Here is a 25,481-nt window from a genome sequence, read left to right on the forward strand (position 1 = left end):
TTAAAGGAATAAAAGTAGGTTAGAAGTAACAGTTGTGAGCCACTTGCTTGCCCAGATCAGGGGTTGCAAACTTTTTCGGCAAAGGTCTAGATAGTGTATTTTAGGCTTTGTGGGTCATATGGTTTCTGAGTCAACTGCTCATTTCTGCTCTTATAGTTTGAAAGCTGCCATGGACAATATGTAAATGCATGGGTGTGACTGTGTTCCAATAAAATGTTATATACGCACACTGAAATTTGAATTTCATATAATTTTCATGCCATGAAATAGTCTTGCTTTTTATCCCAATCATATAAAAATATAAAAACTGTTCTTAGGTTATGGGCTATATAAAAAGCAGGCAGCAGGCTGGACAGGCCATAGTTCAGTGAACCTGTCGACCAGAATTTCTCAACCTTGGCACTATTCACATTTGGGACCAGATCATTTTTTGTTGTGTCCTGAGCATTGTAGGATGTTCAGCAGCATGGCTGGCCTCTACTCACTAGATGACTACAGCACCTACCTTAGTTGTGACAACCAAAGATGTCACCACAAACTGCCAAACTTCTCCTAGGGGGCAAAACCACTCCTCTTTGCTAATCACTGGTCTAGATTACAGAACATAGAGCATTACTTGACAAATAGATTCAACTTACCTATGTAGTCTATTATTGCTTCATATCTATATGATACTTTTTAGGATACTATTTTCACATACTTTATCTTAGTTAATCCTCATGACAGCCTTGTGATAGTTCTTAAATAGGATCCTGGCCCAGAATGATAGACATTGTTGGGACAACTAGCAAAATTTGAATGGAGTCTGTGGGATGGATGGTGGTATTGTAGCAATGTTAATTCCTGATTGGAGGGTTTTATGTCCTTACGTAGGAGAGTGTCCTTGTCTTAGAAAGTACATAGTGGAGCATTCCTTGTTTTCAAAACATTCAGGAAAAGATTAATGACAATGATAAATATTTAGAGAGAGGTAGAGATAGAGAAAATGTTAGTAATTGGAGACTCTGGATGTTTTAGTTTCTTATGCTGCTTAAAGCAGATACCATGTAATAGATTAGCCTAAACATGGGACTTTATTAGCTTACAGTTTGAGGCCAGGAAAATGTCCAAATCAAGGCATCATCAAGGTGTTGCTTTCTTCCTGAAGACCAGCTGCTGGTGATCCTTGGCTCCTCTGTCACATGGCAAGGCACATGGCCACATCTGCTGGTTTCTCCCTTCTCTTCCAGGTTTTATCGATTTTAGTTTCCTGCTCCTGTGGCTTTCTCTCTGTATACATATATTCATTCAGCTTATAAAGGACTCAGTAATAGGATTAAGTCCTATCCTGATTGAGGGGAGACACACCTTAACTGAAGTAGCCTCACCAAAAGGTCCCATTTACAGTGGGTTCACACCCACAGGAATGAATTAACTTTGACAACATGTCTTTTCTGGGGTACATACAGACCCAATCCACCACACTAGGTGAAGTGCATTTGATAGTTCTTTATTCTATTCTGGCAACTTTTCTCTAAGTATAATATTATTTCAAAATAAATCATTTTTAAAAAAACTACCTATCCAATCCTGCAAGAATTATGTCTTCATTACATTGTGATTGATAAATGCATATCAATGTGAAGGGTACCAAATTATGTCTTCAGGTTTACTTAGTTCAGGTTTGCTCTACATTCCATTTGTTTAAATATATTGAAAAATCAAATGGAACATTGTTTATATTTTTTCTTCATCATCTTTTTAAGAAACCAAGCTATTTAGACCATAAGGGCATAGGTAAGGACATTTGGAGCCAAAATAGTGTTATTTGGGAAAATTCCTTAGGGGAAAACAAACAGCCTCTTTAGTTCTTATGGCTTTGCAAACTCAAAATATAAAAAGTGAAGTAAATGTCAAAGTTCTATTTTCCTCACTAAATTTCCAACAATCTCTGCTACTGGAAACTGACAACAAGACTGACCTAGACTACGGTCTTTTTCAGTTGAGCTATCTAATTCTATCAAATAAAGAGAGAAAATAAAAATAATTTAACATAGCACCCATACCTATTGCTAAAGTGACAGATTATGTTAAACTTAAGCAATAATTCATATAAGTAAGGCATTTCATTGTCTGCAATATTATTATTTTTAACTAGTATTTAACTATAATCCCTCTTTGCTCTGAGCACCACAAAAAGGAGTTTATTGTTGTTGTTGTTTTTAAACAGTGCACAGGAGAAAGGATTGGATATAAGCATAATTTATCACTTATTTGAATTCAAAAGACATGACTCAGAAATCTGAAGCTATCAGAAAATGAACTAAGTGTTAAATAATCAGGTACAATTTTGTAATCTACTATTGATGGATGTTAGCCAATTAATAGCTATGGAAAGCATGTGTTTATCCACAGAGATAACAGACAGGCATGACTGAGTGTTGTTTCAACACAATGGTTTACAAATGGATTTTTAGTTCTGTGAGAGATGAACAGTGAAGAACAGCATCGATGACTACATAAAAAAATTTAGTCACAAAAATTAAATACACTCATCCAACTAGAAATAAATTCCCATATTCTGGAATCAATATTCTTTTTGCTCTTCTTGCTAAGAAAAGCCATAGTCTGCAAGATCTAGAATAGTTACCATGACAAGAAAATTACAATGATTTTACTGTACCTTATTTAGCATTGATTTGCTGCCACCTGCTGGGAGGCAGAAATGAGTTTCTAGCATCCTTAAAGGGTGAGAGGGATGACCTTAGAAGTTGTGAAGTGTTGCTTATCCCATAAAATGAAACATAATACAGGTTCCTTTGGACCTGAAAAAAAAGAAATCATTTTAGACTAAATGAACTGCATACAAATAATCTGATTTGTACATAAAAATGGGAGAGCAATCTTTTCCATCTAAGAGAAGTTAGATGACAATTTGTATTTCCTGTTAAATGATTTACAGTAAGCTTTCTTATTCCTCATACTGATTGTGTAGTTGGGTAAAGGTAATTGGCCATTTGTCTTGGGCTAACAGAAAAACTTATGTGGTAAAGAACCACTACTGAATGAAGATTATTAAGAAATAATACTAAATCTTATAATAATGATTGTGGTAGATAGAATAATGGACCCTAAAAATTGCCCATGCTCTAAATCCACTGCAAAGAGGGGAGAGTTGTAAACCCAGGAGGCAGAGCTAAGACACACCTCTCTATTCCTAGGCTTTGAAACTTAATGGAGATCACCCGGCTAGAATTTCAAATTGTTTGGTACTGCTGATTCTGCTTTCCTTCTGTTTTCTCCCTTTTTGAATAGGAATGGCTGTAATTTGCTATTCTACACCTGCCCCACCATTGTACTTTGGAAACGGATAACTGATTTTCATTTCATAGGTCCACAGATGGATTATACCCAAAGCCTTATCCATACCTAATTTAGATGATTTAGATGATGACATTTGAGACCCTTGAGGTTTACATGACATGCTGTAATGAGTTGAGAATTTGGGGGCCTTTGGGAAGGGGTGAACGGACTTTGCATGAGGACAGATGTGAATGTTTGGGGGCCAGTGGACAGATGGTGGTAGACAGAATAATGGTCCCCCAAAGATGTCGACACTCTAGTCACCAGAACCTGTGAACGTGTTATTTAACTTGACAAAAGGGACTTTGCAGATGTGATTACGGTTAAGGGAATGGAGAGATTATTCTGTATTAGCTAGGTTGTCCAGCTTAATCACATGAATCTTTAACAGCTGAGAACCTCTGGCCAGATGCTACTAGCTTTGAAGATGGAGGAAGGGGGCCACAGACTAGAAATGAGAGTGGCCTCTAGATGATGGAATAGGCAAAGAAACAGATTCTCCTTAGAGCCTCCAGAAGGAAATGCAGCCTGCCAACACCTTGGATTTTTAGCTCAGACTCGTGTGAGACTTCAGACTCACAGAACTGTAAAATAATTATTTGTATTTATGACATTTCTAGTCCTCATAATTTGATCTCTGCAACTGCCTATTAATGTTGTCTTTTATTTGAACATAATGCAACAAAACAATCATGAGATTGTTTCCCCTAAAAATCCTAAAATAATACACAAGTCAGGTTTACCACTTATAATCTCTTAGGTTTTTAAAAAATTAGTTACCATTCTGCCCCGCAGTGAGGTAGCAAACATTAAATATTGTTCATTTTCATTTCTGTTTCAGGGTAGAGCCGTTCCCCAGGTCCCCCCCACCCCCGGGAATTCCTGCAGCCCTGATAGCGGGGTGATCTTGCTCTTGGTGGCAACTAAAAATATTAATCAGTATGAATGGGTGACCTTTAGAGAAAAAAACTGTCCTTCAGCCACTTAAAAAAGACACCTCAAAATAACAACAAAAACAAACAAAATAAACAAAAGAAGCTCTATTTCGGCTGAACGTTGAGTATTTACTTCAAGTTATAAATTAGCTTTGAGGAGTTTGAGTCGCCTTAATTTCACCAGCTTGTTAGACGTTTCTCTTCTCGCCCACTACTCCACACTTTACGCTTCCAGGAAGCGGAAAATGTGGGCTTGGGCATCCAGGCCGCAGCAGGCTCCTGAGGGCAGAGAAGGAGTTGGGGTACATCTCACCCGCCTCGCGAAGAACAAATGTAACCCTTCAATCTGGAGGCGAAAGACCTGGAAAGAAGCAAAAACTACCCTCAAAGGCTGCGAACCACCCTTCCCCCCTTCACTCCCGCGAGAACTTCCCAGCACCCCACCAGCCTCTTACTCCCGCAGCTAGCGGGAGTTTTTCGCGCTCACGCCCCCTGGCGCTGCGCGCTAGATTTCGCGGCCACGTCCGCAGGAACTCTAGCCACGCCCCGCGCCGCATCCCTTGCTGCACGCTCCCGGCAGTCAGGCTGCGCCTGCGCGTAGCCGCGGGGGCGAGTCGGGTCCTGCGGAAGGGGCGGGGCGGAGCTGCATTTCCGCGGTGTCAGGCCGGTGAGTGTGGGGAGGAATATTTGCACTTCGTCTGGTAGTCGGTTCGCGTTTCTTCCTCAGTTCGCTGTCGTGGCAGCCCGGGCTTGGAGGGACGCCTACTTGAGGATTGGGGGCGGAGTGGGGAAGGACGAAGAGGATGATATTGAATTGGATCGTTTTAGGAGTGTGGAGTATGTGGGAACAGGCAGATGTCGGCAAATGGATTCAAAGGAAAGGTTCTTGTTTCTCCTCCCTCCCTCCTTTCCTTCCTTCCTTCCTTCCCTCCTTCCCTCTTTCCCTCTTTCCCTCCTTTCTCCCTCCCTCCTTCCCTCTTTTTTTTTTTTTTTTTTTTTTTTTAATGCCCTGTGAGCAGTATTTTTAAATTTCCGTCATTCGAGGCAGGTTTTTGAACTGACCTTTGTGCCACAGTGAGATAGCCTTGGTAAGGCGGCTTGTCCCTTGCTGTCATCCCAAACCTGGCGAAAGACCGGGTCGGGGAAAAGGCAGTATTAGTCCCTCTACCAGAGTGAAGTTAGAATTCGTCTTTTATGGAACAAAATCCAGGTTATAAAAGTGATTCATACTGAAAACCACAACAGTACTTTCAGGTTCTGTGAGATGTGCTCGCCCTGGGCTAGGTCTCTTCCAACAAAGGTTTTTCTGCCTTCAAATAAGTACTTTGTTATTATAAAATGAAAACCTAAGTCAAAATGATATGATAAAATTTTCTTCTCATTTTACCACCTTTCTTATGCGTTCTGCCCAAATACATATGGTTTTGGAAAACAAAAAGACTAATAATGTAGCTTATAATTCAGTACTGAATAATTTAGTACTAAACCAAAAGTTTCCCAAGGCCTGTGTGGAGTCTTAATTTTTATTTGTGGATTGTCTACAATGTCCAGAATATTCTTCTACATTGTAAACACGATACAGGTTTGTATTCAACCTATGAATTTTAAAAAAAATATATCAAAGACACAAACAGTGCTTTTAGGGGGTGCATTAGCAGAGACAAAATATTGAAAAGTTACCTAAACACAAGAAAGGTAAATCACGTTTTGACATATTTGAAGACGTCAAAAGGAAACCTATGTTAGGGATGGAAAGAGCTGGTGAATGCCTGGGACATTTGCTTCTTTGTCTCAGCTGTTTTGCCATGTGGGAAGGTTGGTCCATTGTCTTCAAATCTTCTGATTTTTCTCAAAGACAGGTTAAAAATCTAGATTTTCGTGTGATTTTTCTTGATTTTTAAATGTTATTGGCAACCAATTCAATTAACATACACACACAGCCCTCTGTGGGCTGGTTACAACCAGGTTGTGGCCTCTGCAGATTACACTAAAGCGAGTGTTAGAACATAATGGAATTTATAGAGGCGAGAAAAATTCTGGAGACTGGAATAGTCAGGAAAGGATGTAAGTAAAAAGTGGGATTTGAGCTGGCTTTTGTAGGTTGGGTAGGATTGGAGAAGTGTCAGAGAAGAAGAATATAAAAGGTAAGTAAAATCTCAGAGTTCAGAAAATAAGATTTGTAAAGTAAGGTTTGGAAGATGATGAGTAACTCTCCTTTGTAGATGTCTGGGAAAGTGAGTGCAGTAAATGGAAGAAAGTTGAATTTTGGGAAACCCTAAAATGCCAGACAAAGGAGATTGGACTTTATCCTAAGGTAGTGATTCTCAAACTTGAGCTTACATCAGAATCACCTGGAAGGCTTTTAAAAACAAATTGCCTGGTCCCACCTCTAGACTTTGTGATTCAGGAGGTCTGAGGTAGAGCTTGAAAACTTGCCTTTTTGATCAGTTCCCAGGTGATGCTGATGCTGCTGGTCTGGAGACCACACTTTGAGAATCACAGTCATAGGGCATGTGGAACTATTGGAGGAGGAGGGTGAGGAGATCACATTCATGTTTCAAGATAAGTCTTGCCTGTGAAGTCCAAGAGGGAGGGATGGGAAGGGAGAGAGAGAGAAAAGAAAAGAAGGTCCCTTGTAGTTAATGAGCACATGCACAATGCCATGCCCTCTCCCACGTGCTATCTCATTTCACACCTACTATAACTCTGATGTATAGGTCTTAATATTTTCATTTTGGAGGTGAAGAAGCTGAGTATGAGACTGTCTAGGTCCTGTAGTTGGTCTCACAGCTCTTAGAGCTATGTCTCCCTAAGATTAGTGCAGATTTGAACTAAGATGGTGGCAGTGGGAATGAATCAAAAAGTCTAAATGGGATTTAGAAAAAGAAGATTCCCAAGCAGATTGACACCTAAAAGTAGAAATTGGGAACTCTGAATCTTATTGGAAAAAATGTGAAGTAAAGACCTTTGGAGAATCTGCAAAAATTCAGTATGTGTTCTGTATTGTTCTTATATAACGATGACCTATTTAAAAGTTGCTTGTTTAAAATGTCATTCCCCTCTACAAAAACTTCCTGAGATTGTTAAGAAAACAGAGAAAGTAAAGCCTTCTGTGAAGATAGTGGGAGATGGATTAATGGTATCTAAAGATACATTAATGGTATCTGATGGCTTATCTCTGAATCAAAAGTGATTAGCATTTAGAGGTGGAAACACGTGGTATAACATTGCATTGCCTTTATGAATTGTGTTGCTCTGCAGACGCTGACCTAATGTATTGATTTTGGAAATCCTGCATGCTTTTTCTCGCCAGAGTGGATATTGAAATTGAGAATATTCATGGGATCAATTTCAAGACAAATACCTAAGGCAGACTGGCTGCTGCAGAGCAAACTTTTAATGAGGCAAAACATCCATATATTGAAATTAGACATTAAAAAAGAAAGTCCTTTAAATATATATTTACTCTAAAATCTAAAAAAATGTATGTATGGTGGTATGGAGCCATGTTTACCCCAGAAAAGCATATTCTTAAACTTAATTCATTCCTGTAGGTGTGAACTTTTGTAATTAAGATCTTTAACTGAGGTTACCTCAGTTAGGATGTGGTGTGGCTGAATCAGGATGGGTATTAATTCTGTTACTTGAAGGCCTTATAAGGAAGGTCACAGAAAGAAAGCCAGAGGGAGCAGCCAGAAGCAGAAAGTCAATAAAGTCGGATTAGAAAGGAGAAGCCAGGAGAAGCTGCCATGTACATTGCCATGTGACAGAAAAGCCAAGGACCAAGGTCACAGACAGCCACCCCCAGAACGCCACAGTCTTCTGGGAGAAAGCATTACCTTGATGGTGTCTCTCTTTTTTTTTTTTTTTTTTAATCTTCATTTTATTGAGATATATTCACATACCACGCAGTCATACAAAACAAATCGTACTTTCGATTGTTTACAGTACCCTTACATAGTTGTACATTCATCACCTAAATCAATCCCTGACACCTTCATTAGCACACACACAAAAATAACAAGAATAATAATTAGAGTGAAAAAGAGCAATTGAAGTAAAAAAGAACACTGGGTACCTTTGTCTGTCTGTTTCCTTCCCCTATTTTTCTACTCATCCATCCATAAACTAGACAAAGTGGAGTGTGGTCCTTATGGCTTTCCCAATCCCATTGTCACCCCTCATAAGCTACATTTTTATACAACTGTCTTCGAGATTCATGGGTTCTGGGTTGTAGTTTGATAGTTTCAGGTATCCACCACCAGCTACCCCAATTCTTTAGAACCTAAAAAGGGTTGTCTAAAGTATGCGTAAGAGTGCCCACCAGAGTGACCTCTCGGCTCCTTTGGAATCTCTCTGCCACTGAAGCTTATTTCATTTCCTTTCACATCCCCCTTTTGGTCAAGAAGATGTTCTCCGTCCCACGATGCCGGGTCTACATTCCTCCCCGGGAGTCATATTCCACGTTGCCAGGGAGATTCACTCCCCTGGGTGTCTGATCCCACGTAGGGGGGAGGGCAGTGATTTCACCTTTCAAGTTGGCTTAGCCAGAGAGAGAGGGCCACATCTGAGCAACAAAGAGGCATTCGGGAGGAGGCTCTTAGGCACAACCATAGGGAGGCCTAGCCTCTCCTTTGCAGCAACCGTCTTCCCAAGGGTAAAACCTATGGTAGAGGGCTCAACCCATCAAACCACCAGTCCCCTATGTCTGTGGTCATCTTAGCAACCATCGAGGTGGGGTAGGCGAATACCCCTGCATTCTCCACAGGCTCCTCAAGGGAGCACTACATATTTTTTTTTTCCTTGTTTTTCTTTTTTATTTTTTTAACTTTCCCTTCTTTTTTAAATCAAGTGTATGAAAAAAAGTTAAAAAGAAAACAAACATACAATAAAAGAACATTTCAAAGAGACCATAACAAGGGAGTAAGAAAAAGACAACTAACCTAAGATAACTGCTTAACTTCCAACATGTTCCTACTTTACCCCAAGAAAGTTACCTAATATAGCAACATTTCTGTGAACTTGTTCCTACTATATCCATCAGAAATTAACAGACCATAGTCATTCCTGGGCATCCCCAGAACGTTAAATAGCTTATCTGTTCTTGGATTATTGTTCCCCCTTCCTTAATTGCTCTCTATTGCTAGTTCCCCTACATTCTACATTATAAACCATTTGTTTTACATTTTTCAAAGTTCACATTAGTGGTAGCATATAATATTTCTCTTTTTCTGCCTGGCTTATTTCGCTCAGCATTATGTCTTCAAGGTTCATCCATGTTGTCATATGTTTCACGAGATCGTTCCTTCTTACTGTCGCGTACTATTCCATCGTGTGTATATACCACATTTTATTTATCCACTCATCTGTTGAAGGACATTTGGGTTGTTTCCATCTCTTGGCAATTGTGAATAATGCTGCTATAAACATTGGCGTGCAGATATCTGTTCTTGTCACTGCTTTCCGATCTTCCGGGTATATACCGAGAAGTGCAATCGCTGGATCGAATGGTAACTCTATATATCTAGTTTTCTAAGGAATTGTCTATATGACTTCCAGAGTGGCTGAACCATTATACAGTCCCACCAACAATGAATAAGAGTTCCAATTTCTCCACATCCCCTCCAGCATTTGTAGTTTCCTGTTTGTTTAATTGCAGCCATTCTAACCGGTGTTAGATGGTATCTCATTGTGATCTTAATTTGCATCTCTCTAATAGCTAGTGAAGCTGAACATTTTTTCATGTGTTTCTTGGCCATTTGTATTTCCTCTTCAGAGAACTGTCTTTTCATATCTTTTGCCCATTTTATAATTGGGCTGTCTGTACTATCGTCATTGAGTTGTAGGATTTCTTTATATATGCAAGATATCAGTCTTTTGTCAGATACATGGTTTCCAAAAATTTTTTCCCATTGAGTTGGCTGCCTCTTTACCTTTTTGAGAAATTCCTTTGAGGTGCAGAAACTTCTAAGCATGAGGACTTCCCATTTATCTATTTTTTCTTTTGTTGCTTGTGCTTTGGGTGTAAAGTCTAGGAAGTGGCCGCCTAATACAAGGTCTTGAAGATGTTTTCCTACATTATCTTCTAGGAGTTTTATGGTACTTTCTTTTATATTGAGATCTTTCGTCCATTTTTGAGTTAATTTTTGTGTAGGGTGTGAGGTAGGGGTCCTCTTTCATTCTTTTGGATATGGATATCCAACTCTCCCAGCCGCATTTGTTGAAAAGACCATTATGACTCAGTTCAGTGACTTTGGGGGCCTTATCAAAGATCAGTCGGCCATAGATCTGAGGGTCTATCTCTGAATTCTCAATTCGATTCCATTGATCTATATGTCTATCTTTGTGCCAGTACCATGCTGTTTTGGCAACTGTGGCTTTATAATAAGCTTCAAAGTCAGGGAGTGTAAGTCCTCCCACTTCGTTTTTCTTTTTTAGAGTGTCTTTAGCAATTCGAGGCATCTTCCCTTTCCAAATAAATTTGATAACTAGCTTTTCCAAGTCTGCAAAGTAGGTTGTTGGAATTTTGATTGGGATTGCATTGAATCTGTAGATGAGTTTGGGTAGAATTGACATCTTAATGACATTTAGTCTTCCTATCCATGAACATGGAATATTTTTCCATCTTTTAAGGTCCCCTTATGTTTCTTTTAGTAGAGTTATGTAGTTTTCTTTGTATAGGTCTTTTACATCTTTGGTTAAGTTTATTCCTAGGTACTTGATTTTTTTAGTTGCTATTGAAAATGGTATCTTTTTCTTGAGTGTCTCTTCAGTTTGTTCATTCCTAGCATATAGAAACATTACTGACTTATGTGCATTAATCTTGTATCCCGCTACTTTGCTAAATTTGTTTATTAGCTCTAGTAGCTGTATCGTCGATTTCTCAGGGTTTTCTAGATATAAGATCATATCATCTGCAAACAATGACAGTTTTACTTCTTCTTTTCCAATTTGGATGCCTTTTATTTCTTTGTCTTGCCGGATTGCCCTGGCTAGCACTTCCAGCACAATGTTGAATAACAGTGGTGACAGCGGGCATCCTTGTCTTGTTCCTGATCTTAGGGGGAAGGCTTTCAGTCTCTCACCATTGAGTACTATGCTGGCTGTGGGTTTTTCATATATGCTCTTTATCATGTTCAGGAAGTTTCCTTCAATTCCTACCTTTTAAAGTGTTTTTATCAAAAAGGGATGTTGGATTTTGTCAAATGCTTTTTCAGCATCTATTGAGATGATCAATTGGTTTTTCCCTTTTGACTTGTTAATGTGTTGTAATACATTGATTGATTTTCTTATGTTGAACCATCCTTGCTTGCCTGGAATAAACCCCACTTGGTCATGGTGTATGATTTTTTTAATGTGTCTTTGGATTCGATTTGCAAGTATTTTGTTGAGGATTTTTGCATCTATATTCATTAGGGAGATTGGCCGGTAGTTTTCCTTTTTTGTAGCATCTTTGCCTGGTTTTGGTATTAGATTGATGTTAGCTTCATAAAATGAGTTAGGTAGTGTTCCATTTTGTTCAATGTTTTGAAAGAGTTTGAGTAAGATTGGTGTCGGTTCTTTCTGGAAAGTTTGGTAGAATTCCCCTGTGAAGCCATCTGGCCCTGGGCATTTATTTGTGGGAAGATTTTTGATGACTGATTGGATCTCTTTGCTTGTGATGGGTTGGTTGAGGTCTTCTGTTTCCTCTCTGGTCAGTCTAGGTTGTTCATATGTTTCCAGGAAATTGTCCATTTCCTCTACATTATCCAGTTTGTTGCCATACAGTTGTTCATAATATCCTCTTATAATTTTTTTAATTTCTTCAGGATCTGCAGTTATGTCACCTTTTTCATTCATTATTTTGTTTATATGGGTCTTCTCTCTTTTTGATTTTGTCAGTCTAGCTAGGGGCTTGTCAATCTTGTTCATCTTCTCAAAGAACCAACTTTTGGTGATATTTATCCTCTCTATTGTTTTTTTGTTCTCTATGTCATTTATTTCTGCTTTAATCCTTGTTATTTCTTTTCTTGTACTTGGTTTAGGATTGGTTTGCTGTTCATTTTCTAGCTTCTTCAGTTGATCCATTAGTTCTTTGATTTTGGCTCTTTCTTCCTTTTTGATATATGCGTTTAGTGCTATAAATTTCCCCCTTAGCACTGCTTTTGCTGCATCCCATAGGTTTTGGTATGTTGTGTTCTCATTTTCATTCATCTCTATTTATTTAGCAATTTCTCTTGCTATTTCTTCTTTAACCCACTGATTGTTTAGGAGTGTGTTGTTTAACCTCCAGGTATTTGTGAATTTTCTAAGTCTCTGATGGTTATTGGCTTCTAATTGTATTCCATTGTGGTCAGAGAATGTGCTTTGAATAATTTCAATCTTTTTAAATTTATTGAGGCTTGTTTTATGTCCCAGCATATGATCTATTCTGGAGAAAGTTCCATGAGCACTGGAAAAGTATGTGTATCTTGGTGATTTGGGATGTAATGTCCTGTATATCTCTGTTAAATCTAATTCATTTATCAGATTGTTTAGGTTTTCAATTTCCTTATTGGTCTTCTGTCTGGTTGATCTATCTATAGGAGAGAGTGATGTGTTGAAGTCTCCCACAATTATTGTGGAAACATCAATTGCTTCCTTTAGTTTTGCCAGTGTTTCTCTCATGTATTTTGTGGCACCTTGATTGGGTGCATAGACATTTACGATTGTTATTTCTTCTCGCTGAATTGCCCCTTTTATTAGTATGTAGTGGCCTTCTTTGTCTCTCAAAACATCCCTGCATTTGAAGTCTATTTTATCTGAGATTAATATTGCTACACCTGCTTTCTTTTGGCTGTGGCTTGCATGAAATATTTTTTTCCATCCTTTCACTTTCAGTTTTTTTGTGTCCCTGTGTCTAAGATGAGTCTCTTGTATGCAACATATTGATGGTTCATTTTTTTTGATCCATTCTGCGAATCTATATCTTTTAATTGGGGAGTTTAATCCATTTACATTCAACGTTATAACCGTGAAGGCATTTCTTGAATCAGCCATCTTATCCTTTGGTTTATGTTTGTCATATTTTTCCCCTCTGTGTATTAATATCCTTTATTGTGCCCATACTGAATCTCTTTAGTACTGAACCTTTCTCCAATTCTCTCTGTCCTTTCTTTGTTTCTCTGTCTGTAGGGCTCCCTTTAGTATCTCCAGTAGGGCAGGTCTCTTGTTAGCAAATTCTCTCAGCATTTGTTTGTCTGTGAAGAATTTAAGCTCTCCCTCAAATTTGAAGGAGAGCTTTGCTGGATAAAGTATTCTTGGCCGGAAATTTTTCTCACTCAGAATTTTAAATATATCGTGCCACTGCCTTCTCGCCTCCATGGTGGCTGCTGAGTAGTCACTACTTAGTCTTATGCTGTTTCCTTTGTATGTGGTGAGTTGCTTTTCTCTTGCTGCTTTCAGAACTTGCTCCTTCTCTTCTGTGTTTGACAGTGTGATCAGAATATGTCTCGGAGTGGGTTTATTTGGATTTATTCTATTTGAAGTTCGCTGAGCATTTATGATTTGTGTATTTATGTTGTTTAGAAGATTTGGGAAGTTTTCCCCAACAATTTCTTTGAATACTCTTCCTAGACCTTTACCCTTTTCTTCCCCTTCTGGGACACCAATGACTGTTATATTCGGACGTTTGATATTATCTATCATATCCCTGAGGTCCATTTCAATTTTTCAATTTTTTTCCCCATTCTTTCTTTTATGCTTTCATTTTCCATTCTGTCATCTTCCAGGTCACTGATTCGTTGTTCAGCTTCCTCTAGTCTTGTACTATGAGTATCCAGAATCTTTTTAATTTGGTCAACAGTTTCTTTAATTTCCATAAGATCATCCATTTTTTTTATTTAGTCTTGCAATGTCTTCTTTATGCTCTTCTAAGGTCTTCTTGATTTCCTTTGTCTCCCGTACTATGGTCTCATTGTTCATCTTTAGTTCTTTGAGTAGCTGCTCTAGGTGCTGTGTCTCTTCTGGTCTTTTGATTTGGGTGCTTGGGCTTGGGTTATCCATATCGTCTGGTTTTTTCATATGCTTTATAATGTTCTGTTGTTTTGGCCTCGTGGCATTTGCTTTACTTGATAGGGTTCTTTTATGATTTGTAGACCAATTGAAGTCCTTATCTCTAATTTATCAGATCTACAGCTTCGTGGAGTACACTTTCTCTAACTAACCAGCAGGTGGCATCTACGAGCCACCTGTTCTCCACAAGCCAGTTCTCCCCTGCTTAGCCGTTTTGGTGAGTGGGGGAGTGAGTCTTGTGGGGTCCAATTGGTGTACCAATCTTGCGTGTGTAGTTGATGTTGCCTGCCCTGTATATGGGGCGTGTTTCTGGGCAGTCAGGGAGGGAGGTGGCCCTAACAATCAAATCTCCCTGGTGATCCTAGAGTTTTAAAGCTGCTGCAATAGTCTAATCCTTCAGTTCAGTCCTGCCACAGTTTGTCTCTGCCACTGACCCACAAGTCCTTGGTATTGGCATATGGCTCCTGAGACTTGGAAGTGGGCCCCTCTTCCAGGCTGTGCACCCCGGGTCCTCTGTTGAGGGATGACTGTGTTATGTCACAGATGAGTGCCGTCCCCCCAGGGCAGTTCTGGGCTGCTGGGCTGTGTAGGGAGGCTCCCAGTCTGCTGAAATGATGGCTGAATGGGGCTTTGTTAATTCACACTGCTCCACCTTCCCAACTCTGGGACAATCAGCTGAGGTTGCAGGGAAGGCTAATGTCCACGCCCAGTTTTGTGGAGTGTGCCTGTTATTTGAAGCACTTCCATCACACTGGGTTGTCTGGGGCAGCTCTGGGCTATGGGGCTGGCGATGGGCAGGTGCGGTCGCAGCTAGAGGCGGGCACCCACGGAACCCTCTGCACTCAGGGTTGCTTGAGGGGTACCGGCGGCAGCTCTTCCCGGAGGCGAAGGTGTGGCGGGGGACTTGGCCGAGTCCCCGGCGGAGGCGTGCAAGGTGTGGAGGGCGGCGAGAGAGGGACACGAGACACTCTCCTCTTGAGGGTGTAGAACAAAAGACCTTTATTCTGGGGCGAGCACAAGTTATATAGGCTGGCATAGAGGGCGGGGTCGGTGTTAGGGGTGTGGGGTTCTTACATGACAATGCTGAGGGGATAAGGCTAGGATTGGTTCTGAGAGGGCGCGGAGGTTGATTGAAAAGAAAAGGGGCGGGAGTAGCTCTGGCAACGGTATATGCGCACTGGCGATGGCGGGAGTTGCTTTGGTAACGGGGATTGCGCGGGCAAGAAGTGGGGGGTGCGGTTGTTTCCGGCAAGCCTCCCCTAGCGGCTGCTTTTTGGTGAGGGAAATGGGGCCTGCGGCCGGCTCCACTTTCTCGGGCCCGGGGGGCTGTGGAGGGCAATACTGCCCATGCCCACTACCCTCCCCAGGGGCTGGCCATTTCCCCTGGCCCCGGCCCGCCAAGCTGGAACTCAGCACCAGCAACCCGCAATTCCCCCTTCTTTTCTAATTAGATGAAGAGGCTTACAGGAAAGAACCGCCAAGGGAATGGGGGAGAGGGGAAGCAGGGGAGGGAAAAGGATTGACGTTTGCTTAGAGAGGCTGGAGCGCGACGTTGGTGTGGCGTCCGGGTGCTTGAGAGGGGCCTCTCTGCTTGCGGGATGGACGAGGGCGGTTACGCTGCAGAGGGTTAGCTTCTTTAGTAGAGGCAAGTCGTTGATACTGGACTTGCACAAATGATGAGAGGACAGCATTAGTATTGGCCTGGCTTTCAGCAAGTCGGCGAAGTCTGCGGATAACCCAGGGCCCTAGGGTGAGAGCTAGAATAATTATTAGTAAGGGGCCGATGAGAGGGAGGAGGTATGGGAGGAGGGGGGTAAAGATGTGGGACCAATAATTGGTGGCTTCACGGTTTCTTTTGCGTTGTTCTAGTCCCTCCCGGACCTTTTTTAGGCTGTTTTCGGCGAGACCTGTGGAATTGGCATATACACAGCATTCTTCTTCTAGGGCAGCGCAAAGGCCTCTTTCTTTGAGGAGAAGAAGGTCGAGACCTCGGCGGTTTTGGAGCACGACCTCAGAGAGGGAGTTAACAGAATTTTTAAGATGGGAAATAGCGTTTTGTAGGTGATTAATGTTCTCGTCCACGGCTGCCCGGAGGTGAGTTAGGGCGGAGCTTTGTTGGGCTAGCGCAGCAATTCCAGTGCCAGTGCCTGCAAGACCTAGAAGGGTGGCGACCGTGAGGGCGGTGATGGGCTCTCGCTTTTGCAGAGGGGTAGGAGCTGCAGTTTTTTCTAGGCGGAGGAAGAAGTCTTCCTCGCTGTGGTATAGGACCCTAGGGATAAGGACAATTAGGAGGCAAGTTTCATTAGTTGAGTTGAGGGTTTGCACGTTAAGGCAGGGGGTAAGTCCTGTAGAGGAGCAGAGCCATTGGGAGGAGTTGTGGGGAATAAGAAATTTGGCAGAGCTGTTGGGGGACGAGTAGTTGGCACAAGCTGTGAGGTTGGGAGAGTTGTATGAGAGAGGGCGGATGCACTTTCCTGTGGAGGTAACTGAATGAAAGGTTAGGAGGACGGCAGAGGTATTCCAATTGCACTTTGAGGGGCTATTCTCTGTATTTTCTGAAAAGGAGAAGTTGGAGGCAACGGGCTCGTATAGGGAGGAGGAAGTGGAGAGGCAAAGCCAACAGGAGGAGGTAAGATCGGGGTTGGAGGAATTTACTGAGGTGAAGGTTGCTTTGATAAGGCCGAGGAGGGGAGAGGAGTAATGAGAGGGGGGTAGAAAAGGTTGGGGTGGTGGAGTTAGCGATGCACTGTCTGTAGCTGAGGTGCGGCTGGAGGGCCGCGGATAAAGGGGGTTAAGGATTTTGTTGGGGCCAATGGCAGAGGGTTTTTGTTGTACGGTTTCCTTTTTTATTAAAATAAGAGATCCTGGGTCGGATCCTGCCACAAAGATTCGGAAGCCCCAAGTTAGACCCATGAGCCAAGAGGTGTCAGTAGGATTTAGTACGGTGAGCATAAGTTTCTTTGGACAGAGGTATCTATCGTAGTAACGGTTGCCTGAGTTTTGGCAAGTATATGGGACTTCTGTAAGATTAAGAAATTTGTCAGGGGCATAGGGTTTTCAGCCAGTGGCCAGAGTTTCACACCCCCAGTACGCACAGTAGTACTCATAGGGGGAATTGCAGTACGGTTTACCAGGATTAGAGGATGGGCACATGTAATAATTTTGTGTATTAAGGCTGCCAGGATAACCAACAGGTTTTGGATTAGGAGGGGGAAACAGATCAATAGCATTAAAGGTAAAAGAGGGGTTTAGAGCAGTGACATTGGTAAGAATAATTTTGGAGTCTTCCCATCGTGCAAGGGTCCATTTCCAAGGCTTATGGGGGTTAGAGATGCCGGAGGTGGCTGGGGTGGGAGAAGCGAGAGCAAGCATGATCATTAGAAGGGAAGCAATGCTTGGGTGGGGGTTATGGAGGTGCAGGGGACTTGCTTTTGCCCGTCTGTATAGGCGCATAATCTCCATAATTTCTTGTCTTTCCGGGGGTATTTCTGGACTGGGCTCCCGGTCTAGGTGCAAGGTTGTCATCTGGTACACCAGGTTGCGGAGACGACGGCGTTCTCGTCTCGTTAGACGCGTGGCTGCTGGTGGCGGGTCGGATTGCTCTTCCTGGGATCCAGATTGGCTGTGATGCATCATCTGGGAAAACACAAGCAAACCCGCGCCCCTGGGCGAGGAGTGGGGAGGGACCCTTCCAGGCATTACTCTCTGGGTCCTTCCAGTAGACCATCGGGGCCTGGGTGGGCCTATACGAGGGCCCCCAATGTTTATGTAGGGGCGAAAGCCCTTTCTTATTGAATGTGAATAGGTTAAGGTGAATAAGGGCTGCTATGATAAGGTCCCCTGGAGTTGCCTGGGGGAGCATGGCCCTTTCTTTTTCAATTTGTGTTTTTAAGCGGTGGTGGACGGCTTCCACAATGGCTTGCCCCTGAGGATTATAAGGGATGCCGAAATGATGGGTGATGTTATATAACTGAAGAAAGGCCGCAAAGGAGGCACTGCGATAGGCAGGCCCATTGTCCGTTTTTAAGTCCCAGGGGACTCCCATGAAGAGAATTCCTTGTCTCAGGGCCTTGATACACTGTTTGGCCGTTTCCCCGGCAAGGGGGACTGCATAACACATGGCCGAGAAGGTGTCAATCATTACATGGACATACTTGAGGCGCCCAAAGGACGGAACGTGAGTTACGTCCATTTGCCATCTAGAATTGGGTTTTAGGCCTCGTGGGTTGACTCCCTGAGGTTGCAGGGGGCCAAGCGGCGCGAAGGGCGCACAAGTTGCGCAATTGCGGACAAGATGTTTACAGGTGTCTAGGGGGAGGCCACATAGATGATGTAACGATGCAGCTGAAAAGTGAAACTTAGAATGCAATAACTTGGCCTGGTTAACAGCGTCTCCCGGAGGGGACGCTGTGCGGGTTAGCATTGCTTGGGTATCTTGAGCTGAGACCGCTTGGTCTACTATACTATTGCCATTAGCCAAGGGCCCCGGAAGGCCTGAGTGACTACGAATGTGGCTAATGAACCAAGAATTTTGTCGATGCTCTAAGATGCTCCTGAGGTCAGAAAGTGCTTTATCGATGGCCGAGTTTCCGGGGAAAAAGGTGGAAAACGCGAGGACTCGGCAGACCTGATAAGTGTAGAGGCTGTCGGTGAAAATGTTTACTGGGTGGTCCCAGTGGGTGTTCAGCGCTTATGACACCGCCAGGATTTCCCCCACTTGGACTGAATGAAGGTTGACATAGCTGAATAGGCGGGGTTTTGGGTGGTTCGGGGGATAAGAGAGGAAGGCGAAACGGGTTTTGGAGGCATCAGTAAAGACGGTAGTGGCACCCGGGATGGGTGCAGAGGAGGGGAAAGGGTGGAAGGGGCTGTGGAAGGGAAGCTTGGCGAGCCCCTGTAACAGTCGATGGCTAGGATAGTGGCAGCTGAATTCCCCATGAAATCCTTCTAAAAGGATTTGCATGTTCGGGTTATCACGTATAAGCAGGCGGGTTTGGCCTGCGTCCAGGGGCCAAACAATTTTTTCCGGCGGCGCTCCAAATACATGAACAGCCAGGGTGACTAGATTTGAAGCTAGGCTGATTCAGAGCCGCACTGCGGGGCAGATTTTCCTAAGCCGGCTTTTAGCGGGGTGCGCCCAAAGTAGAGGGCCATCTTGCCACAGGCAGCCCATGGGTGTTCCGGGCGTAGGAAGGATGAGTGCCATAAGATTGCCCTCTCTAGTGCTGAACCTGTTGAGACAGCAGGCGGCGAGCACCTTGTTAATGGCGGCAATGGCTTCCTTTGCCTCCTGGGTGAGCTTAATGCGCCGGGAGACCGCTAGCGGCGGGGCTTCTGGGACACTCAGCAGCATAAAGAGTGGTTGGAGCTGCGCGGTGGTGATCGGCAACGCAGAGCGGAGCCAATTGATTTGACCGCAGAGCTGTTGAAGCTCAGTGATGGTAACCCGATCTGGTATGTCCGGTTGGGGAGCGGACGGGGCAATGGTTTTATCAATGCTAAACCCTAAGAAGGCCAATGGCGGCACAATCTGAACCTTTTCGGGCTGAACCGTAAGGCCGAGGTCAGCTAAATTAGTGGTGAGGTCTTTGAGGATTAGAGGAAGCGCCTCGGCGTCCTCCGAGGCCACCAAGATGTCATCCATGTAATGGATGAGCATGGCCCGCTTTCGCAGGGGGGCCACTGCGTGATTAACATACATTTGGCAGATGGCCGGACTGTTACGCATCCCTTGAGGGAGGACTTTCCATTGGTACCTGCTAGCCGCGCCCGCGTGATTGGGGACGGGGACTGTAAAGGCAAAGCGAGGGCGGTCTCGCTCATGTAGCGGGATGGAAAAGAAACAGTCTTTGATGTCAATGGTGGCTACGTGATAGTGAGCCGGGATGGCTACCGGATGGGGGAGGCCAGGCTGCGGGGAGCCCATGGGAAGAATATGCTTATTGATCTCCCACAGATCATGGAGGAGCCTAAATTTTCCTGTGGCTTTTTTATGAATAACAAACACTGGCGAATTATAGGGACTAGTAGAAGGTTCTATGTGGCTTGCGTCCAATTGTTCTTGGACAAGGGCTTGGAGTGCAACTAATTTGTGCGTGGGAAGGGGCCACTGCTCCACCCATATAGGTTCCTCAGTATCCCACTGCAGAGGAACGGGCGCTGGAGGTGTTAAACGAGCAGTGGCACACATTATTGGGGGGGCTGCGTGGTAAGCACTGCCCCAGAGGCGGCGAGGATATCACGGCCCCATAAAATTTGGTCTATGGTGTGTAGGAACAACGGGCAGAAGGTGCCTGAGTAGCCTTCTTCATCCTCCCACTTAATGGGTTCCATGGTTTGAAGAGAAGTGGAGGTACCGGTGGCTCCCACTACCGAGGGACCATCGAGAACCATGCACATGGTGGCATACTGAGCGGGCATGCAAGAGACTTCTGCCCCTGAATCGAGCGTGCCCATGTACCATTGCCCCCCTATTTTTAATTTACGGGTAGGCTCTTCCGGAGTGATAGGGACTGTCCAGAGAAGCGTTTTATGGCCTTCCTTTTGAGGCTCTGGCGGGGAGACTTCAACGGTGCCGTTAGATGCCACATGCCACTGGTACGGGCAATTTTTCCTAGAGGAGAAGGAATGACAATGGTAGGGGCACTCGGGAAGTTCTTTGGGGCCGCCGTTGTGGCCCCAGGTGGGATGATTAGTTTCATTAGAACCGGCTGGGACGCTGCCTCTTAGGGGCGGGGCTGAGGCTTGCCCCGCTTGGAGTTTAAAGCTTGCTCAGCGCCTAGGTGCTGACCCTGACTGGGGCGGAGGGGTTTGGGGTTAGATTTGCAATCGCGCGCCCAGTGATAGCCACGCTGACAGTGTGGGCAAGGAGTGGGAGGGGGGCACCCATTGCGCGGCATGAAGGGCGGGCGGTTGACCTCCGCATTGGGGCACTCCCGGGCAAAATGGCCGCTCTGCCCGCACTTGAAACAACCGGTGGTGGCGGCTAAGGCGGCAGTGACAGCGCCAGAGACAGCCTGGGCTAGGGACGCGGCAGCTGGGTCAAAGGCGCTGCAGGCAAGTACCCAATCGTGTATGCTCTTCTCCCGCAAGGGAAGGATAGCTTGCTTGCAAGGGGGATTGGCTCCCTCGAGAATGAGTTCTCGAGCGAGGGCCAGTTGGGCCTGGGGATTACTAACCTTTCGAGCGCAGGTTTCTTCGACCCTGGAGACAAAGGTGGTGAAAGGCTCACTCGGCTCCTGGAGGAGCTTGGTGAATTTATTAGGCCGACAGGCGGAGCAGTTGGCAAACGCTCGTAAGGCGATTCCCCAAAGGATAGGCCAAAAGGTGGCGGGTGCATTGGTATAGGTGGATGCGTGTATAAATGCTCCCGTGCCCAGGTAAGCCTCGGGGGGATGAGGGGCCCCAGTGGCTGCGTCTTGCTCGCTCTGCCTAGCTGCTTCTGCTTGGAAGTGGGCACGCCAATCAACGAACTGGCCGGGGCCAAGGATGGTACGGGCAAGCGAGGCCCAGTCTTGGGGGAGGCAAAGGTCCATGGCGACATCCTGCAGTATTTGGGAAGCGTACGGGCTACCTAATTCGTCCTCCTTGACGGCCCTGCGAAGTTGCTTGATAGTGTTTGAGTCAATGGGATACCAGTCGAACGTTTTCACTGTTTCTTGGTGTGGGGTAAGGTTAAGGGGAAAGCAGCGAAAAGCACGAGGGAAAGGAGGACGCGCTTGCAGAGGGCCTGGCACGGGAGTGGGGGTAGGGGCAGCGTTGCCCCAAGGGTTGCCTTGAGGTGTAGAAGGCAGCCAGGGGTTGTTTGCCGGCGGGGCGGGAGGGGCGGCGGCAGCCGCCGGCAGCGGCTCTAAGGGGGAGAGGAAGGCGGGTCGTGAGTGGGGGGTGGGTGTGGGTTGCGGCGGCACAATCCAAGAGTCCGCCGAAGGGGGAAGCGGAAGCAGGAGGCACCAAGTGTCGCAAGATGGCGGCGCGGTGGGCGTGGCTAAGGCGTAAGATGGCGGGCTAGCTCCGCCCTGTGGAAGGCGGGGTAAGCGCATGCGGTTTCCGGCCCGGCTCAGGGCTGACGTCATAGCTGGAGCACTTCCTCCCTTTGGTGGAAGAAGAAGGGAAGTTCGCCATTTTGGCAAGACTCGGTATTGTTTTTTTTTGGGGGGTGACTTCGAGCGCGTTGTTAATCTGCTCGACTAAGGATTCTGTGTCCGAATCGTGGTCCGCATTGGTCTCACTGTCCGAATTTGTCGGTTGAGTTGACAGGGCCTCCTTGGATTTAATGGGGCTTCGATCAGGGGGGAGGGAGCCTTGAAGGCAAGAGCGGACGGTTATTAAGGTGGGGAGCAAGCCGGGAGGGAAGCGCTTGTTTTCATGTTCCATGGCGTTGGTGACCCGATCAATAAGGCGATCATAAGTGATGGGGTCCCAAAGATGGCAAGTGGTGAGCCATGGGTTAAAGGGCAGCAGGAGGTCCCAGTATACTTGCAGCTGCCAGACAGACACCTTGCAACGATGTGTGTCTAGAAGGCCCGCCAGAGCGCGAACTTGAGGCGCTTGGCGTGCGGATAGACGATTACCCATAACGGAGGGGAAAGGAGCAAGGAGAATGAGGTAAACCGTGGCCGCGAGGCCGAAGAAGACGACGAGAACAGAAAGCAGGACTCTCTGGTAACGGGAACAGTCTGGGGGGGCGGTCACGGCGAGGCACACTGCGCCGAACAGAGAAACGAAGACACAGAGGACTACACCAAGGTAATGAAGGGGTAGAGGGAGAGTGTTAGGAGGAATGGGGGTCATAGAAAGAGAAGACGAGAGGTAGTCGGGGGCAACGGTATTTGTAGCCGGGATAATTCGGCAAGGGAGAGGCGGCTCCGGGCGCGGAGCGGCGAGGGAGAGGCGGCTCCGGGCGCGGAGCGGTGAGGGAGAGGCGGCCCTTACCTTGCAGGCGAGGAGAAGGGGAGATGGAGAGGCGTCCGGGCGAGCGGGCGATTTGTTGGACCGTTGTGTGGAGAGGGGATGAGTAGAGAGGCCTCACACGGGGCACCAGTTGTGGTCGCAGCTAGAGGCGGGCACCCACGGAACCCTCTGCGCTCAGGGTTGCTTGAGGGGTACCGGCGGCAGCTCTTCCCGGAGGCGAAGGTGTGGCGGGGGACTTGGCCGAGTCCCCGGCGGAGGCGTGCAAGGTGTGGAGGGCGGCGAGAGAGGGACGCGAGACACTCTCCTCTTGAGGGTGTAGAACAAAAGACCTTTATTCAGGGGCGAGCACAAGTTATATAGGCTGGCATAGAGGGCGGGGTCGGTGTTAGGGGTGTGGGGTTCTTACATGACAATGCTGAGGGGATAAGGCTAGGATTGGTTCTGAGAGGGCGCGGAGGTTGATTGAAAAGAAAAGGGGCGGGAGTAGCTCTGGCAACGGTATATGCGCACTGGCGATGGCGGGAGTTGCTTTGGTAACGGGGATTGCGCGGGCAAGAAGGGGGGGGGGTTGTTTCCGGCAAGCCTCCCCTAGCGGCTGCTTTTTGGGTGAGGGAAATGGGGCCTGCGGCCGGCTCCACTTTCTCGGGCCTGGGGGGCTGTGGAGGGCAATACTGCCCATGCCCACTACCCTCCCCAGGGGCTGGCCATTTCCCCTGGCCCCGGCCCGCCAAGCTGGAACTCAGCACCAGCAACCCGCAGGCAGGAGTGTTTCCTGTCCACCAGGATGATGGCTGTGAGCGGACACCCCCCTTTTCTTGGGAAGTTGTGGTGTTTAGTGAATTTTCTCAGCCACTGGATTTGCCTTTTGTCTCAGAGCTCTCTTAGTTCTGCTCTGACTTGACCTGCCCAAATTGCAAGTCTTTGAAGCTTTCTGTATTGGGCTTCTTAGAGTAATTGTTTTAGAAAAAGAAAAAAGGATTAAAAAAAAAAAAGGGCCCTCCTCAGAGATCTAATGGGTTATTGAAATGCTAAGAGACAAAGCAACCAGGGCCATTAAGGAAAGGTCCACAGGGCAGAGAGATCAGCTTTTCTTCTGGATTTGCATATGCGCCTCAGGGCCTGAGCTCTGCCCTTCCTCTTTCTATGTTCACCAGAACTCCAAAAATCCTCTGCTTTTATTTTGGAGTTTTTCGTGTTGTTTTTTTTCTATGCCTGTCTCCTCTCTGCTGGGCTGGCTGCTCTCAGATTCTCTGGTGTCTGGTCTCAGTCTATCTGTGGTTGGAGTTTGGATCAGTAGAATGAGTTTCCGATAAGGGCTGCCACTGCAGTTCTCCCTTCTCCTTCCTGGAGCTGACAGCCCCTCCTCCCACGGGACTGAGCCTGGCAGGGAGGGGCGCGGGTCCCCTGGCCGCAAAAACTTACAGATTTCGCTGATCTCAGCAGTTCCACGTTTTCATGAGTGTTGTATGAAGTATGCCCAAAGTCAGATTGCTCTGTGGTGTCCAGTCCACGCAGTTCCTGGCTTTCTACCTACTTTCCTGGAGCAGTAACTAAAACATACAGCTCACCAGTCCGCCATCTTGCCCCGCCTCTTCCCCTTGATGATGTCTTGATTTGGACTTCTCCTTGCCTCAAAACTGGGAGCCAATAAATTCCCGTTGTTTAAGCCAATCTATTTGGCTTAAGCTAGGAAACTAAAACTAAAACAGTATGTTTTCAAAAGTTTGATCAGCTGAGTAATCAGTGTAATGGAGTTATTGATCCATGCAAAATTTGTAGCATAGTCATTTATTCTCTGAGCAATGAACTATGCTGTGGATACAAAGATAACCTATAGTCTAAGAAGAGACTGACGTCTTAAGAAATGGTAATAGAGGCAGGTGGTGGGAGTAATAACCCAAGGGTCTGGGAAAGGAGGCCAGTGTACTATTTATAGAGAAGAAATTTGAGTTGGTTCTTGAAGGGCGAGGAGGAATTTGTGAGATGATTAAAGGTGAGAAGGGCATTCTAAGCAGAAGGAACATCATAGACAATGGCTAAGCTGTATAAAAAAGAGCTTGGCTTTTTCTGGGAGCTGTATGCAGATGAGAATAATTATAGCAATGTAGTAAAGTGGAGGAGGGGAATGAATTAAGTTGAAGGTAGAAAAGAACACTCATAAAGAATATGAAATATTTATGTAGCGCTGTCTTGGCTGTATTATAAAGTTTACAATATCAGGAGTCATATCTGACTGATATACCACTGTATTCGAAGGCCTCT

At 45.4% G+C, this 25,481-nt stretch overlaps 1 protein-coding gene and 1 long non-coding RNA gene across 2 annotated transcripts in view; one reads left to right on the plus strand and one right to left on the minus strand.

Annotated features, from left to right (window-relative positions):
• Positions 1-1,217: 1,217 nt before the first annotated feature.
• LOC119528860 lies at positions 1,218-4,711 on the minus strand. Its single transcript, XR_005215773.1, has 3 exons — positions 4,411-4,711; positions 2,663-2,804; positions 1,218-1,269 (listed from the first exon to the last, which is right to left on the minus strand). It is a non-coding gene; the product is annotated as an uncharacterized LOC119528860 (long non-coding RNA).
• Positions 4,712-5,835: 1,124 nt separating this feature from the next.
• MMAA (metabolism of cobalamin associated A) overlaps positions 5,836-25,481 on the plus strand; it is a 49,566-nt gene continuing 29,920 nt past the window's right edge. The window contains exon 1 of the mRNA XM_037830749.1: positions 5,836-5,859. The gene's annotated coding sequence lies outside the window, so the exon portion shown is untranslated. The remainder of the gene's footprint in view (positions 5,860-25,481) is intronic.

This window comes from Choloepus didactylus, chromosome 3 (assembly GCF_015220235.1).
Source record: "Choloepus didactylus isolate mChoDid1 chromosome 3, mChoDid1.pri, whole genome shotgun sequence".
Classification (NCBI taxonomy): Eukaryota; Metazoa; Chordata; class Mammalia; order Pilosa; family Megalonychidae; genus Choloepus; species Choloepus didactylus.